Here is a 15547-nt window from a genome sequence, read left to right on the forward strand (position 1 = left end):
GTTTTGGTTGTAGGCAGACCTGAGTGTCATGGAAAGCTGACCTGCAAGTAAGGAAAAGGAAAATCTTATCTGTGGCCTTGGAGAAAAGGAGATAAAAACGAAGGGAAAGCTTGAGTAGTGTGAGCAAAGCTTTTTTTAAAACTAAATTAAGTAAATATCCTGTAGTCAGTTATTAACTTCACATGGTTAATGTGGCTGTTTGGTCTAGAAAGGTTATCTGCTGTAACATTTCTTAACATTTTCATAATGTTATCAAGAATTAAAAAGGTAACATTTATCAAACATTCACAGTGTCTGTGAGTGAGAACAAAGAGCAGCCACACAGTTGTGATAACGTCCAAGCTGTCAGTTAGAAGCAGACCAAATACCTTGCAGATATTTGCTTTTGGATGGTGCATTCTTTGTCATGTAAAAATGTAACTTTTGAAAGTACACATGTTACTGATTAAGTTAAAGTCAGAAAATCTTATTTCCTTCTAATTATTCCTAAAGCCCTATGCAAAAGATGGAGAAGGATAATCAACGGGATGATCCAGATAAAAGAGAGCCTTAGCATGAAGAGAAATCAAAGGGCCCAATCCTCCAAATCCTTCTATGATTAGTCTTTAATCTGCAGTGAGATTGCTCATGTGAAACAGAATTTACAGGAACAGATCTTAAATCTCCCAACTGCATTTTTTCCTAAGAAAAGAGGTGGATTAAAACCCAGACCTAATGTCTCATTGTGTCTGGCAATGTCAAAGAAACAATGGTAGCAGCCACTGAGTTTAATAAAAGACTCATACCATTCCAGTAGGCTTCAATTTGATCAGTTAGGACTAATCCTCAATGCAGCAAGTGAAAAATTTTGGTTATGTAGCTTTATGTTAGTTCCCTTGACCACAAGGCAAGTGAATGCAACAAATGACCATGCTAAAGGCAGCCGAGAAGCTAGGATTCCCAAACCTTTCCTCTACATCAAACAGCATAACCTCTGATTGAAAAGATTACTATCATTTCAATGTACAAGCTCTTTCTAACATTTCTAGCAATAGCTATTGTTACCGCCAGGGTGTTAGAAGTGGACTGGGGCTATGATGTTGTGTTCTGATTTACAATTATATTTATGTGGAGACTATTCCAAGAAACTGCAATATGCAAGTTAGAAAATGGAGAGGCTTGGAAACTATGGAACTAAACGGCCTTGAATACAACCCAGATCAGTCTTAGGTTCACCTCCAACCATTCATTCTGCTATTCAAACCTAGGCAGTATCTGGCACTTCTGTATTAACAGCTCTCATCCAGACCTGTTTCTAGTCAATAATAAATAACTTGGGAAGAGTAAATAGGTGAATAGAATTGCTAGTTACAATCTCTAACAAATTAAAAGGCATCAAATCAATATTATGTTTCAGTGGGACTCCACACTTTCCAGTTCACTCAATACTTCCTAAAATTATCATTTCACTAGTTAATCAGGGATTATTTAAATTATGTGTTAGCTATGGCTTTGCTGTCAGTGTGTCTTCCTTTAAGTCCAGTAAATCCTACATCAGGATGTGGGACTTGCATTCCTCTGTATTTTAGGTACATACAGAGGCCACAGACTAGACTCTGCCCCCTCTCCTTGGCTTGCAGCATCTCTTATGGGAGGAGTGAGCAGACAGGCTGGCTTTGCTTCTGTGTCAATGGGACAGGAGGCATGGACACAGGGAGCAACATGCAAGAGATCCTCTTACTTCTAGCTGTAGGTATCCCTAGGACTTGCAAATGCCCCCATTTCTCAGGAAGGAGAATGAACTTCTTTTCTCTATTTTTCTTCTTTCCCAGAGTTGCTAATCTCTTACTGTAAAATAGATCAAAATGATAGATAGTTTGTTGTCTTCTTTCTGCTTTGAGTATCATGTTACTTTGCTTTCTGATGTCCTGATTCCTCTGAAGAATATAACAGGTCTTAGAACAAACCTGATGAACAGATCTGTACACATTACTGATTCTGCTTCCCTTACTGATAAGCACAACACAAATCCCTTCTCAAAATACATTGTGGGTTTTGTAGCACAATGTAAAAGTAGAGAAACAGTATTGTTAATTGACAAGGTTTTTTTTAATTCTGCACTTAAAATATTTGCTGTTTTATGTAATATTTTATATTCATTACAGTCATTGATGTTCTCCTTAAAAAGCTGTGATTAGAGTTACCAAGGCTAGTCCAGGATGAATAATCAATTCCAGGCCAAATTCTGATCGAGCTTATAACCAACAAGTACAGGATGATCTTTTGATTTCAGTGACATTGCTCTAGATTTACTCTAGTCTAACCAAGATCATTATCAGGCTTTCTTTAAAGACATTGTTCTCTCAGATGCCTTTCCAGATTAATTGGCACAATTACATCTTTCTTTCCCTCTTCCCCTCAGGTTGATCTATATGTTAGAGGCTTACAAGCTCTGTTGATTCAGAGCTAAATGAGTGCTGTAGGGAAACAAGTTACAATGGTCGCCCTCATCTCTGATGGTTCCAAACTCTTTCAGTTTTGATGTAGAAGTCACAAAAATACACTAATCTTTCATTCACTCAGACTTCCTCTTCTTCATTTGAAGGGTAAGGGACACTTCCAGAACACAATGGGCTGTCTCCCTTCACCTGTGAAGCACTTCATGAAACCTTTATATGCACTTTTTTCTTCTTCAGCTACCAGAGAGAGTAAAAAGACTATTGGCATTCACAGTCAGAAAGTAATCTTTCAACTGGAGAATTGCTAAGCCAGAGGGGATAGCTTAGTGATCTGAACACCTAGGATCAAATTAAGCCTTGGCGCAAGAGAAAGCAACTCAGCTGACTTCAATGGAACTGTGCTCATTTACATCAGAGGTGAATTTGTCCTGGAAGACTGCATGGAAGCACAGCTTCAAACCCCAACAGTCAAGGATAAGTTAAGAGTGGTTTGTCAACTCAGCAATAGGAGAGAAGTTTTCTTATGAATGCTAGGTTAGGAAGGGCTATTGTGAATAAAAATGGAATCCTTATTTTCACTGAAAGATATGGCACAGCCACAAATGAAGGAGGCTTGGCTCAAAAATGTGTTTGCAAATATATGGCATTTCATACAGGAAAAGAAACCCCAAACTTCCCCTCCTCCTTTAGAAAATTCTTTTTTGGTTTTTTTTTTTTTTATTATTTTCCTCCAAATATTATTTGAAGACATCATTGCTTTCAAAAATGATCCTCAACACATCTTATCAAAATATGCTCAGACAGTTTTCTTAAATAGTTATTTCATGTAGTAAAAAAACCCAGGAACTAAACCATATGAAATATAGAGAAGTTTACAGTTTGCCATAAATGGCAGCAGCCAGCAAGATGCTCCTGTTAATTTTACCTAGAGTCTGCTGGTAATGTGCTGGTGATAACAGTGTTTTGTCCTGTTCTATTCTATTGTTCAAAATCATTTGCTCAAGTAGCTAACAAATTTTCAACAGAACAGAAAATGCTGCTAGATATATTTCAGTTGGCTATCCCATATGCAGTATGAATAACGTCACTTAAAAGTCCATTAAATAAGAATTTGCAAATTTTCTCCATTTTTCTGTACTATTTCTCTGTTCTTGTTTTCTTTGTATTAACAAACAAGCAAACAAACAAACAAAGAATAATCCGTCTTCTTTTAAACCTGTGGGAGCAATTGATACTGTATTTTCTTTTTTCCACTGCACTTTTACTATGTATTTTCATGATTTCATCAAGACTAAGTAATCAATATTTTTGTTTGGAAATAAAGATGAAAATATTACTATGAACAACACAAATGTCATTTTCAGACCTGCTGTATCACGCTTTCACAGTGAAAGTGGAAGGGGAAATCAACAGCAGCTCCTATTCTCTCCTCTCCTGTTTAGACTTCCAGGGGAAAAGGCTCTGGTTTAGCAGCATGCAAAGACAATGTTCCAATATTAGAAATCTTCCAACCAGAAAGTTGTATTTTGGGCTTGTGTTTCCCAGACCTCTGCAATAGCGAAGTCCCTAAGCACTGTGAGATGGCAATTACACCTTAAGCAAAAAGATATTGCAGATCATTGATTCCTGCAAATCTCCTCTCCTTTGAAGTAGCAGCACTTGCTTATGAATGAAGATACACACACTTTCACCTTGAAATCACATGAACTTATTTTCTCTATTTAGCCCTGGAAGCACAAGAATTAGATGTTCCAAATTAGATACATCTCATCTTAAGAAAAGAGGTTTGATCTTGAAAGCCTCACTTTAAGCAGGCAAGATACTTGTGTGTGTAGTCTCAGCAATATGACTGAGACTGTTTGTGGGAGTGAGAATTAAGAAAATGAAGTTTGCAGAATGCAGTTCCTCTCTGTCTTGGACCTAAACACTTATAGTTCCCATCAGGTGAGTAAGATCCAAGTCATACCGCTGCCTCCTGCCTGAACGTTTGTGCGCACGAGGATTCCTTCAGGGAGGAAGGCTCGCAGAACTGTGCTCTGTGAAACTGCACAGTTGATTGAAGGGGAAAAAAATAGTAGAATTAAGCTCCTCTTTGATTTTACAGAACATTGACTTTTGCAAATGTGACCTTAAATTCAAATTGATTTGATCTTAAATGCAGGAGATTTCATCTACCTTCCAGGCAAATATGCTCCATATGTTAAATACCAGTAAATATAGTTAAGTTCTCCATTGTCTATTAATGGAATACAGAACAGCTTTTCTGTAAAGACCAGATTCTCCCTTAGCAGCAGAGGATTTAAAAGGTCAGAACTAGTAATGATCAGCTGAAAACAAGGGCTTGCGTGAAAGCTGTTAGAGGGTTTGCATTTCCAGGAGGTCCTAAAGCCCATTTCTTGACAGTCATTACAGAAAAATTCAGGTGAAACAGCACCTTGTGGTTTTTTTTCAGCTGGTGATGCTTCTTTTTTTCTTTACCTTCTCATGATAAACAATAAAACTGGAGTGTTATTTTTAGGAAATATAATCAAAGTCAGATAATTCCTCAGCGCTATCCTGTGAAAACTGCCCCACGTTCAGGATTTAAACTGACCACTACTGAGTGGGGTAAGGAATATCTTTCTTTTTATTAGTTATCTCATAACTGCTTGCTGTAATTTGTAATTTTCTTAAGTATATTGTACTGCTCACCACCTGAGGAATATTTCTTTGACAATTTTGGCTCCTTATTTGTTATGCAGCCCTCTGATATTGTTCTGTATTGCCTCTATTTTTAGTTCTTGGATTGTACATCCTGGGAAGAAGAGTGATGCTATTCTCTCTCCCAAAGATAGATTACCCCTGAGTGCCAAAAGCTGGCAAAGGGAAAAAACAAAAACAACAACAAAGTGCTCATGGCAGAAGGCTTGATGGAAGCTTTAGAGGACTAATTCTGATATGTTTATTTTCCTTTTAATGGGTTGTCAGCTGAGGAGAACAAACAGCTCTTCCTGCATCCAGAAGCATAAGCATTTACTGGTCCAGATAAAGCACAGAGAAGAAATATTATTCAGGGTGTACTATAAGTCATCACCATGTCTCTTCAGGTAAAGTGCCAAAGTATTTCTGTTGTACAGTTTTCACTGTGCTGCTCTGTGCAACACAGATTGGTAGTGGGATGTACTCATGACCACTGGAACAGTGCAGAGTTTAATACTGAATATATCCTCCTAACCTTACCCTGTAATAGCCTCTCAGGTATCAGTATTTCTGATATCATTAACAGAAAATTCAGTTCCTCTGGGAATGATACCTACTTGCTTTCAGTAGAAGAGTATACACTCATACGCGTATTCTAAACCCCAGAAGCTAGGAGGGGTTTGGGAAGGTTTGAAAAGTCAAGGATTGCAGTGTTCCAATTCTGATAAGCATATACTGGGAATCCCTACTTAACCAGTCATTCTTCCTGGGCAAAAAGAGTTTACTGTATTTTCCTCTTCTCAATCCATATCACAGGAAATGCCTTATTTTCTTACATTGGCATTGGATTAAGCAAATGGTATACACGGAAATCACTTTCCCAGCTTTTCAGGATATGCACAAACATACAGGATTATTTTCAAAGTGTCTGGGAAAGGAAACACATTGATACTGTTTAGATATGTTTCAGAACGCTGTCAGCATGAAGTGCAAAGATACATCTCCCCATGCTCACACTGAAGTTGGCTGGTAGATGCACTACTGAGCTGACATTCAGTGTCCTTGTAATGAATGAACTCTGTGTCTTTACAGAACCTGGGGTTTACAGCGGTGTGCTCTGGGTTTATAGCAGAGAGTAGTCTTACAGATTCATGTTTCCTTTATGTATTTCAAATTGCTTTAAACCATAAGCATTTCTTTGCAAATAATTCTTTAAAAAGTAAACCTAATTGCATCGTATGTTCTGGCTCAGCTCCTCAACTCTCACGCTAGGTTTCATTATGACTGCATCTGTGTTGCTGTGTAAAACTGCCCAGAGGGAGACCAGCATGGCAAATAAATCTTATTTTCCCAAACCAATGTTCTTCTGGTCAACTTTGGTGTGACTCAGCTAAACTGGCCAGGGAGAAAACTTGTGGGCATTGGCTCTTTTTATGACCTCCGATATCTATCTACTTGGCATGTCAGAGAGTCAAACACTCTAGGCAGTCTTTGGCTATCTGATGAGCCTTTGTGGTGACAATGACATTACCCTCAAAGGCAACCCAAGGACATTCCTAGGTTGTCACTAGTTGGACAAATAGGTTTTGATGGTAGCTGGAACACATGCTAGTACCAGGCTCTCAGGAATTGCTAGAACCCTGTCAGACACAGTGGGAATACAGCCAGCGGAGATCAGCAAAACCAAAAACCAGCTGGGTAACTATAACATTCCACTGTTTTATGGACGTGCAAAAGCTAAGGTTGCCATTTTACCAACAGCATCTCATTTATAAATTGGCATCTTATTCACTTTAAGTCAATTACTAACAGCACCATTTATACTTTTGGAGAATCTGTGCTGCTACTGTACAAAAAATTCCAATCCCAGATTCTCTCAGGCATGATCATTCATATATATCAGCTAATGACAATTTAATTGCATATCCTTACCATCATAAATACTGAAATATTTGTATATAATAATATGTGCTAAAGAACACATTGAATTTCAGTTTGCCATTAATTTCAGTTTGCTATTTATATACACCATATGGATTTCAACTCTTCCCTTGACACTGGCATTGTTGATCTATGAAATTTTTTTAGTAGCTCTTTAAATTATAAATAGTGCCCAGTTGTTTATTTCAAGTGCTTTCAGTACTCCAAATGTGGTTTAATTGTATTTGAAAACTGCCAAATATCGATGGAGATCAATCCTCTCCCATTGATCTGTTTATGCAGTTAAACATGTAGAATATCAGATTCAGGCTCTAACATATTTAAATACTCCTCTATTGATCAGCCGCTGCCATGATCCAGCACAGATGATGGCATAGATGATTACAGGAAACTGCCTGCTCTGGTTCGCTCAGCTGAAACCTCTGTCTTTCAAAAGGCATCATGGAAAAACTGATCCACAGCTCAAAACCTGAGGGTGAGTCAGATGAGCACACAAGCTTGCCATAGAAAAATGTTCAATCCATGGAGAGATTTTGCATCTGTTATGGGAAACCACAAAAACACATACTGAAAATTGTGAGAAAGTACATTAAAGTCCTGCACCGTACTTCATGAATGTGACAAGAGGTGAGTTAGGGAGCTCAGACAATCTTTGTTCCTTCACGAAAGCAACCAACTACTCTCCAGGGCTGTTTGTCCAGCTAAAGCATGAAGTTCTAAACGTATGACAGAAAACTGTTTTCCGTAGATTATGGGACAAAAATGTAGAAATTTGAGTTTGTGTAATGATATTACTCCAGTGTTTTGGATTACTATGTGATCCTGGTTAGAGCTCTACAAGCAAGTAAAAAATACTTTGCTGTAACATGCTGAACAGATTTTCTAGAGCTAAATAAATGTCCCTTTTATTTATTAAACATTTTTAATATCCACAAAAAAGCTGACCATTGACCAAAGAAACATTGACGTCTTGTAGTTCAGAACTAATTGGGCACAGAGAGAGTGAGTGGGGAAGGATGAAGTGTTTATTGCCAATACCATATACAGATCAGAGCCAGATATGAGAGGAAAATCAGTATCTTGCCAGGGATGAGGTTTCAAGGAAGCAGTTCTGTGTTGCTACCTCTCAGAGGGCAGAGGGGAAAGCACCTCTCCTGTGCCTCAGACATCCACAGCTAAGTGAATCTAGCAAAAGACAGGAGGAGATGAGGGTTTAGATCCTTGGGAGAAAAAGGAGGAGTAGGAAGAAGTAAAGAGGAAGACTATGCTAGAGGATTGGCTGAGCCTTTCTAGGTCAGGAGACAAAGGAAAGCTGTGTATAGTTCCAGAAAGAGCCCAATGCATGTGGTTATTGCAGAGAGAGGAGTGATAAAAGGAAGTACCAGAAGTGTGGTCTTCCCTCTCCTAACACAGGGTCTTATAAAAACTCATCACTGCTGTGGATGAATAAGCATAGCTTCCTGCAGTTCAGTAACTCTTCCAGAGAGCTGAATGCTCTATTTCTTGGGCCTCTTTGGAAATCCTACCTAGCTGAGTAATATTATGGTGAAAGCAAAGAACAAATACATATAAATTGCTCTGTGGTGTTTCAGGTGAGTGAAAGCTTGGAATGCAACTACTGATCATTATTATTATTGTACTTTGTCACCTAGTAAAGGCAAGTAAGAAATTGTCCTTGTCAAGTTTTCTTCAAAATTGAACCTTGCTTCAGGCCTTACGTAAACAGCCTTCTCGGTGCATGGGAACAGGTGCATGTGGTGCTCTCATTATGTTATCAGATACATACCTTTTCCTGAACTGTACACAAGACAGTGTTTGAACAAAGTCTAAATGTTTTTAAGCTTTTCTTCATATGCTAAAATAAGACTAAATCTTAAGATAACCTATATACATGTTATAAGGTCATATTAACTGCTTCCGAAATTAGTTCATGTGATACCAGATTAAAAGAAAAAGACTTTTTCAGTATTAGTGATAATTATTGTACTATTTTTTACTTACAATATTTTTTGAGGAGAATACCACATCTGCTTTAGACTCAGGATTCATTTTCTAGTTGATGACTGTCTTTGGCAGGATTTGGGAGATTTTAGCAGCTGCTGAAAATGAATTTTGACAGAGATAAAAAACCAGCAGTATTTTGTACATAAAGAAAAACTGAAATAAGTAAAAGTAAGATTGTGTTGAGTATAGAAGACTTCCTTCTTAGCAGGAGTCAAGCATTGCAGGTAATACTCTGCTGGACTAGCACTCATCAATATTTCTAAATTACTAAGAAGAATCTAGCTAATAATTAGTTTCTTTACACCTTCTGGCAACCTTGTAAAGATTGCTACGAGTTAATATAAATCCCATAAAGTTCACAAAATGTCCTATGACTACTGGAACTTTGTGGGAAACACTAATTTAATAACCAACCAAGAGGTTACAAAACAAAACGTTTGTTGAAGGTACCTTGGTATCTGAGTATGACTGACAGTGTGATGAATGATGATTACTGGGCTAGCTTTGAACAAGTGTTCCTCCTCCAGCAAAGTCAAACAGACCTTGCAGAGGAAGTTTTGGAATTCGCTTTTTGTTAAGGCAACTCAGAGATCAAAATACATATGCCAAATCTTTAAAACTCTGAATCCAACCTCAGGAGTGGATGATTCTTCTCAAAAGAATCTCTCTGGAGCTCTCATGTCATTGCTGCATGTTGGCTAAAGACTCTGATACCCCTGTGCTCACAACAGCAGAGACTTCGCTAGCAAAGCCCAGTGCAGCATTCAGAGGACAGCGTGCTCCCCTGTCCTGTCTGCCTGACAAACTGCAAAATATCTGTCTAGGACTGATATAAAGTATATTTTATTGTGTGTGTACTTAGTAAATCCTTTGCAGAGTGCTTCAAAGCAGGCAGAGAGAAGTAAATGTTGTCTTTGTATGTGTGAATTAGAAAGCCTCTGTTAAACTTCACCATCTATGTTTAAATGCTTACCATCCACACAACCCTTCCTGTCACAGACAATACACAGCATAGCATTCATTCACAAATGCAAACCAGTCTCTTGTATGAAGTGGAAAAAATAAGGATGGAAGAGGGTAAAATATGCAGGAAGCTATTCTATCCCCATATGGCCTGAAATTTGCTCAGGGTATTATACATGTGATTAGCAACTGTCTGTCAACTAAAGGGGAAAAAAAAACAACCTTGGAAAATTTAAGGAGGATATGGCTTTTCATGAAGATGCAGTAGTCAAACAATAATTAAATATAAAAAGCAAAATTACAAATGTCGGCCTCACAGATGAAGTCTTTGAAGACAAGGAAATAAGTGGTAAGATTTTCTTATTTCTTGTTTGTTGGCGTGTTTGCTAAGACCTGCCTCATAACAGGTTAACATTTCAAATGTGGATCTAAATCTATCAATTGTATTGTTCTGGTCCAGTTGTCAGGACCAAAATTAGACCCATTTAACTTTAAAATATCTTTCAGAATGTTAAACATATGTGTATATGAAAGTATAGAAGAGATGCAGCAGTATTATTGATTATGAAAGGACATGGACTAATGCACAAAGATTGGTGTGTAACACATGTGCAATGAGTAAAGCATTGCCACATCCATTCTTTCTGCAGTTCTATCATTGACATTTCTTCTACTGCAATCTTCATGTTTTCTTTTAAAACAGGACTCGATATGTATTATACAATAGGAGATATAAATATATGTAACACCCCCCCCATATACACATATATACAAGACTTGACTCAAAATACTTTAGAATCAGTGAGCCTGATTCAGTGGGGTGACAGTAAATAAATGTGATGCTTTTAATGGAAATTTACAATCTTAAATTGTAATGCATTTTAAAATGCATTAATAATTTTAATTTAGCATCTCGAACAGGAGATGCTTTACATCCTAACACATATGTGTCAGAAACCAAACGTTCATCATATATAAGCATATATAATTTTGTGTCTCTGGCAGTAGAATTTTTTGGATCCATGTGCAAGATGAACTCTAATAATGTATTCACAATGTGCTTTCTTAAGACACCACTCAGAATATCTCATGGTGGATTCAGAGTTATTGCCGTTACTTTAGGCTACACTGGAAAAGTTTGTCTCTTTTTTAAAAGTACGATGAAGCTTCTTGAGAGAAGAAAAATTACATTTAAGCGCTTAGTATAATGTTTCTCTTTTATAGCAGTAAGTGGTTGATAGCATCTAACTATTATTTTATTTATCCACACGCTTACCTAGCTCCCCTCCTCTATAATATCTAACTGATTCACAAAACTGAATGAACTTACACTCACGAAACTCCCATGAAGCTGGAAATTATTCCTCAATTTATATGGGAACAGAGACTTAAAGAGATTCACATAGCTTGCCTGAGAGCAAACGAGAAGTTTGAACTTGAATCAAACTCAAGTCTTCTGAATTTCAGTTCAGCATGTATTTATAAACTGTTCTAATTCTCAGGTTACGTTTTAACTGACTTGCTACAGTATATTACATTCATTTCAGTTTTGTCCCTTTTATTGCTATCTAGCTACCACACAAAAGCTGTAACGAAACATGCATAACTGTCTCGCCTATTATTTACATAACAATATCAAGAATAAAAGCTTATGCAGCATGTCCTATCAACTACAGTACTTATATTTTATGTCTACATTTATGTACAGCATGAGAACTTATATGAGTCAGTTTACCTGCATTTGTGCTATTAAAGAAATATTACAGCTTGGCTCCCTAACTTCTTCTGAAACAACACTTCTGATTCCCTCCCTCACCTGTGAAAGAGCACAGACCACTACATTCTCAGCAGTAAAATGGTTCTGTTTACTTAGCTAATTTCCCCACACACTCTGTAGCTCAGTGATGACATATGTCTAATATTTCCCCAGGCTTAAAAGAAAAGGAACTCACATTCTGCTAAAGAACAGCCAAGACCATAGAGAAGGTGAAATATAAGATAAAGTAGTAACACTGAAGGAGAATTAATCCACATGGGACCTTGATTTTTTTAAAGTGACACATTACAGACATAAACCTGAGTTGGAGGGATCAAATCTGTATCAGCAGCAAGAGCTAAGCTCTCCAAAACTCAGCAGGGCTCAGATCTCCTGTCTGGTCTTTCTCCTATACTTCTGTGAGATGAATATGTAATAGGAAACTCTGCAAGAACATGTATTTTCAGCTCCATGATTTGATTAAGATTGGTAGAGCACTTTTAGGATGACTCATACTGCATACCATGTGTTTCTGTTGAAGAAGATTCAATCCACTTTTATACTAAGTCTTATCACATCCAATGCACAAATACTACACCTAACACACACTCTATTATTCTGTACATACCCTTTGTATATATTTCTGTAATAGCAAATTAAATGTGTCTAGGACTGTTTTCTGGCAATAAGCCAGCTGCCAGAGGAAGACACGAAAGAAAGGCTGAGTGAAAAAACTCATTTACCTTCCAGAAGAGCATGGACAAACACTTCCTAGCAGGTATAGTCATCAGGAGTGTATCAGTTGTTGTAGATCAAGAACATGGAGATTGTTCCATTATTTTATCAATATATATGAGCTCCCATACTTGAGAATGTTCTCCTACTCTAGTTTACCAGTACAGCATTTATTTCTACAGTCAACTTACAGTGAGGGTCCAGGCATGCCTGCTCATAAAAATACATGTAGTACTAACACTGTGGAAAAATAACAGAAACACCTCATAAACAAAAACACATGAGTACTTAATTTCACAGAGCTGGGCTCAAACAGACCAAGGTTGTCAGAGAAGTACAGTTGTAGGCCCATTTTATTCCTATAAGATTTTAAGCATTCTATTTTCATTATTACTTACTTTTTAAGGGTAACTCTAGGCACCCAGGCTTACTAGTGTGATTTCATTAGTAGAACTTCACTCATTAGTAGCAACTCAGTTGATAGCCATTGGTGGTAAAAGGTAAGATAAGCAAAGTCAAACCTGGGCACTGCCAGTATATGGGCACAGTGTTCTGAGAAAAACAGAATGAGAACAGGGGTGTGTTTGCTGGGAAGGAAGTGTATGGGGGCAGAGGAGAATGAAGTATCTGCTAGTTTTTGCTCTAGATGACAGACCAAAGCTTTAACCAGTGGCTGTCACTGAGTATCCCACGATAGCTTTCACAAGATCTACCTAACGCATTTCACTCAGTTGTCACTTTTTTCAAAAGCACTGTTGTGCAATGGCATTGGTGTGGAATAGAAGTAGAATTTCACCACAGAGCGAGCTACATTTCAGTGGTGGGTGAAGTGATCCCAGCAGACTTTGTAGAGGACTTTGCGATTCTTACAGATGAAAGGTGCTATATAAATGTCAGGTATTGTTATACACCACTTAGGAGAAATGTTTCCATTTATTCCTCTGGATTTACTGTTGAACATTTAGAGATAATAGTCATTGCTGATAATAACAGTAAGAATAGCATCTTGAACACTGCAGACTGTAGGTTGTTCTGCATTCTGCTTGTCTGTAACAGGAGGTCGCATACTGATAAGAAGGAGGAATTTTTTGACAATGCAATTACGGAGAACAAGCTATTTTTCATATTATATGGTCAGAGTGCAACTGTCAGTGTTATTTACATGGCTGCATCATTCACAGCCCTGGATTATTGAAAAGATTCAGCAAGGCATGCTGAAGGTATTCCGAAGGAAAGCAAGGTAAGCTGCTTTCATGTTGATATCCAAAACAGCATAGTACACCAGCTTACTGTAGTAGGGCCATTTGTTTTACTGTATTACCTCTCTGTATTTGTCTAAGTTCTACTCATTCATTTTATTAATAGATTTTATTCAAATGGATGATGGATGTTTCTAACAATGCTTACCCAAGCACTAGTTAGAATTTGTTAAGAGATATTCTGTTGTCTATCCTAACATGAGTGCTTTTGGATTTTGGTGTTTTGTTTGGGGTTCGAGGAAGTGGGGCACTTTTTTAGCATAACAGAGTTCTGAATGTAGTCCGGTATTGATTTTGATAGGAGTGTAAAAGGCTGACTATTTTTGCCAGATAGATGAGTATTTTCAGCTATGCTCTAACAAATCGAATTGTCTTTACAATACTGGAAAACAATCCTGCCCCACCAATTCTCTCAGCTGAGTAACACCTGAATATAAAGACTCTCACATTCCCCCTTCCTCTTCTGCTTCCCAAGTCTCTCCTCTCAGATTTCTGCCTTCCAGTTGGGGTATCTCATTAATCTGCAGGCTCTATCCCTGTCTCATTATCTTCTCCTGAACATCTGAGAGAGGCAGAAGCGAGGCTGTATTAACCCACTGATTGCTGCTGACCAAGTGGTGCCCCTGAGCCCTTCTGGAAGCAGCTTTGGCTGAATAAAAGCTGCTGCAGGATATGGTCTGGGACTGAATACTTGATAATAAAATAGGAGTAATCTACTGTGGGGATTCATTTTGTCAAAACCTTGGAAAAACCTTTCTGTGCAAGGGAGCTGAATCTATCTCTATGGAAGCCATTCAAGCTTCCATCTTATTCCCAGTGTCTTTTAGTACAGAAGCTGTAAAAGCACTAAAATGTACAGAACTACCTCCTCCCCTCCTGGCTAGCCAGCAAGAGCCCTTTCCTGGATAATCCAGAAAGATTACCCCCAGGAAAAAGGAGTAAATGCTTAAGAAAACTTAAATATTTCTGAGACTCATTTTATAGTCCCCTCCCCTATTAAGAATGCCACACGCGAGCGCAGGTCAGTGAGTACTGTACCCTACACTTGCACGATTGGGGTTATGGCTATATGTATCCCATGCAAAGTCCCAGAAATTCCCAGTCTTCCTAGAATATTGACATTTACATCTACCTCCAGCAGCTCTGTTCAGAATTACCATAAAAGATCAGAGTGCAGCTTGGAGGTCAGCATGGTCATAATTTGGCCATGCTGGTATATTTACTCTTGCTAATAGAGTTTACTACTTTCTATTTTTCCTTACTACTGCTTTTACCTTGTTCTCTCCCTGTGGAAGTTTAACCACTACCTATCAGGGAGGAAAAATTAATCACAATTCTGGAAAGAGTGTGATAGATTAATCCCACACACAATGAAGAAAAGAAACAGCCAAATAACAGAAATACAGATGAGCATTAGGCATTATTAAAAAGTGGGGTAACACAGGGTGCTACATATTTTGGGAGTTAAGCAAAAAGCTACCACCAATAATGCCTGCTTATAGGACAGAGTTGAATAAACATGTAAACCTAAAAAGACACATGTTCATCATATGATAGATGGTAGATCCACTTAACTCTTCCCAGAGATTTCTTTATGGAAACCACCAAAGAACCTCTGTAATTTAATCACTAGCCACTGCAACTGCCTGACTGCCTGTTAATTGCTCGGACAATACCCAAATTGTCAGACCAAAAGACCATGCAGTGATTCATTGGGCTGTCACTCCATATAACTGAAGCAACAAATATAAGAAACAGTGCCTGGAATGAGT

Source organism: Strigops habroptila, chromosome 9 (assembly GCF_004027225.2).
Source record: "Strigops habroptila isolate Jane chromosome 9, bStrHab1.2.pri, whole genome shotgun sequence".
In the NCBI taxonomy this organism is placed as follows: domain Eukaryota; kingdom Metazoa; phylum Chordata; class Aves; order Psittaciformes; family Psittacidae; genus Strigops; species Strigops habroptila.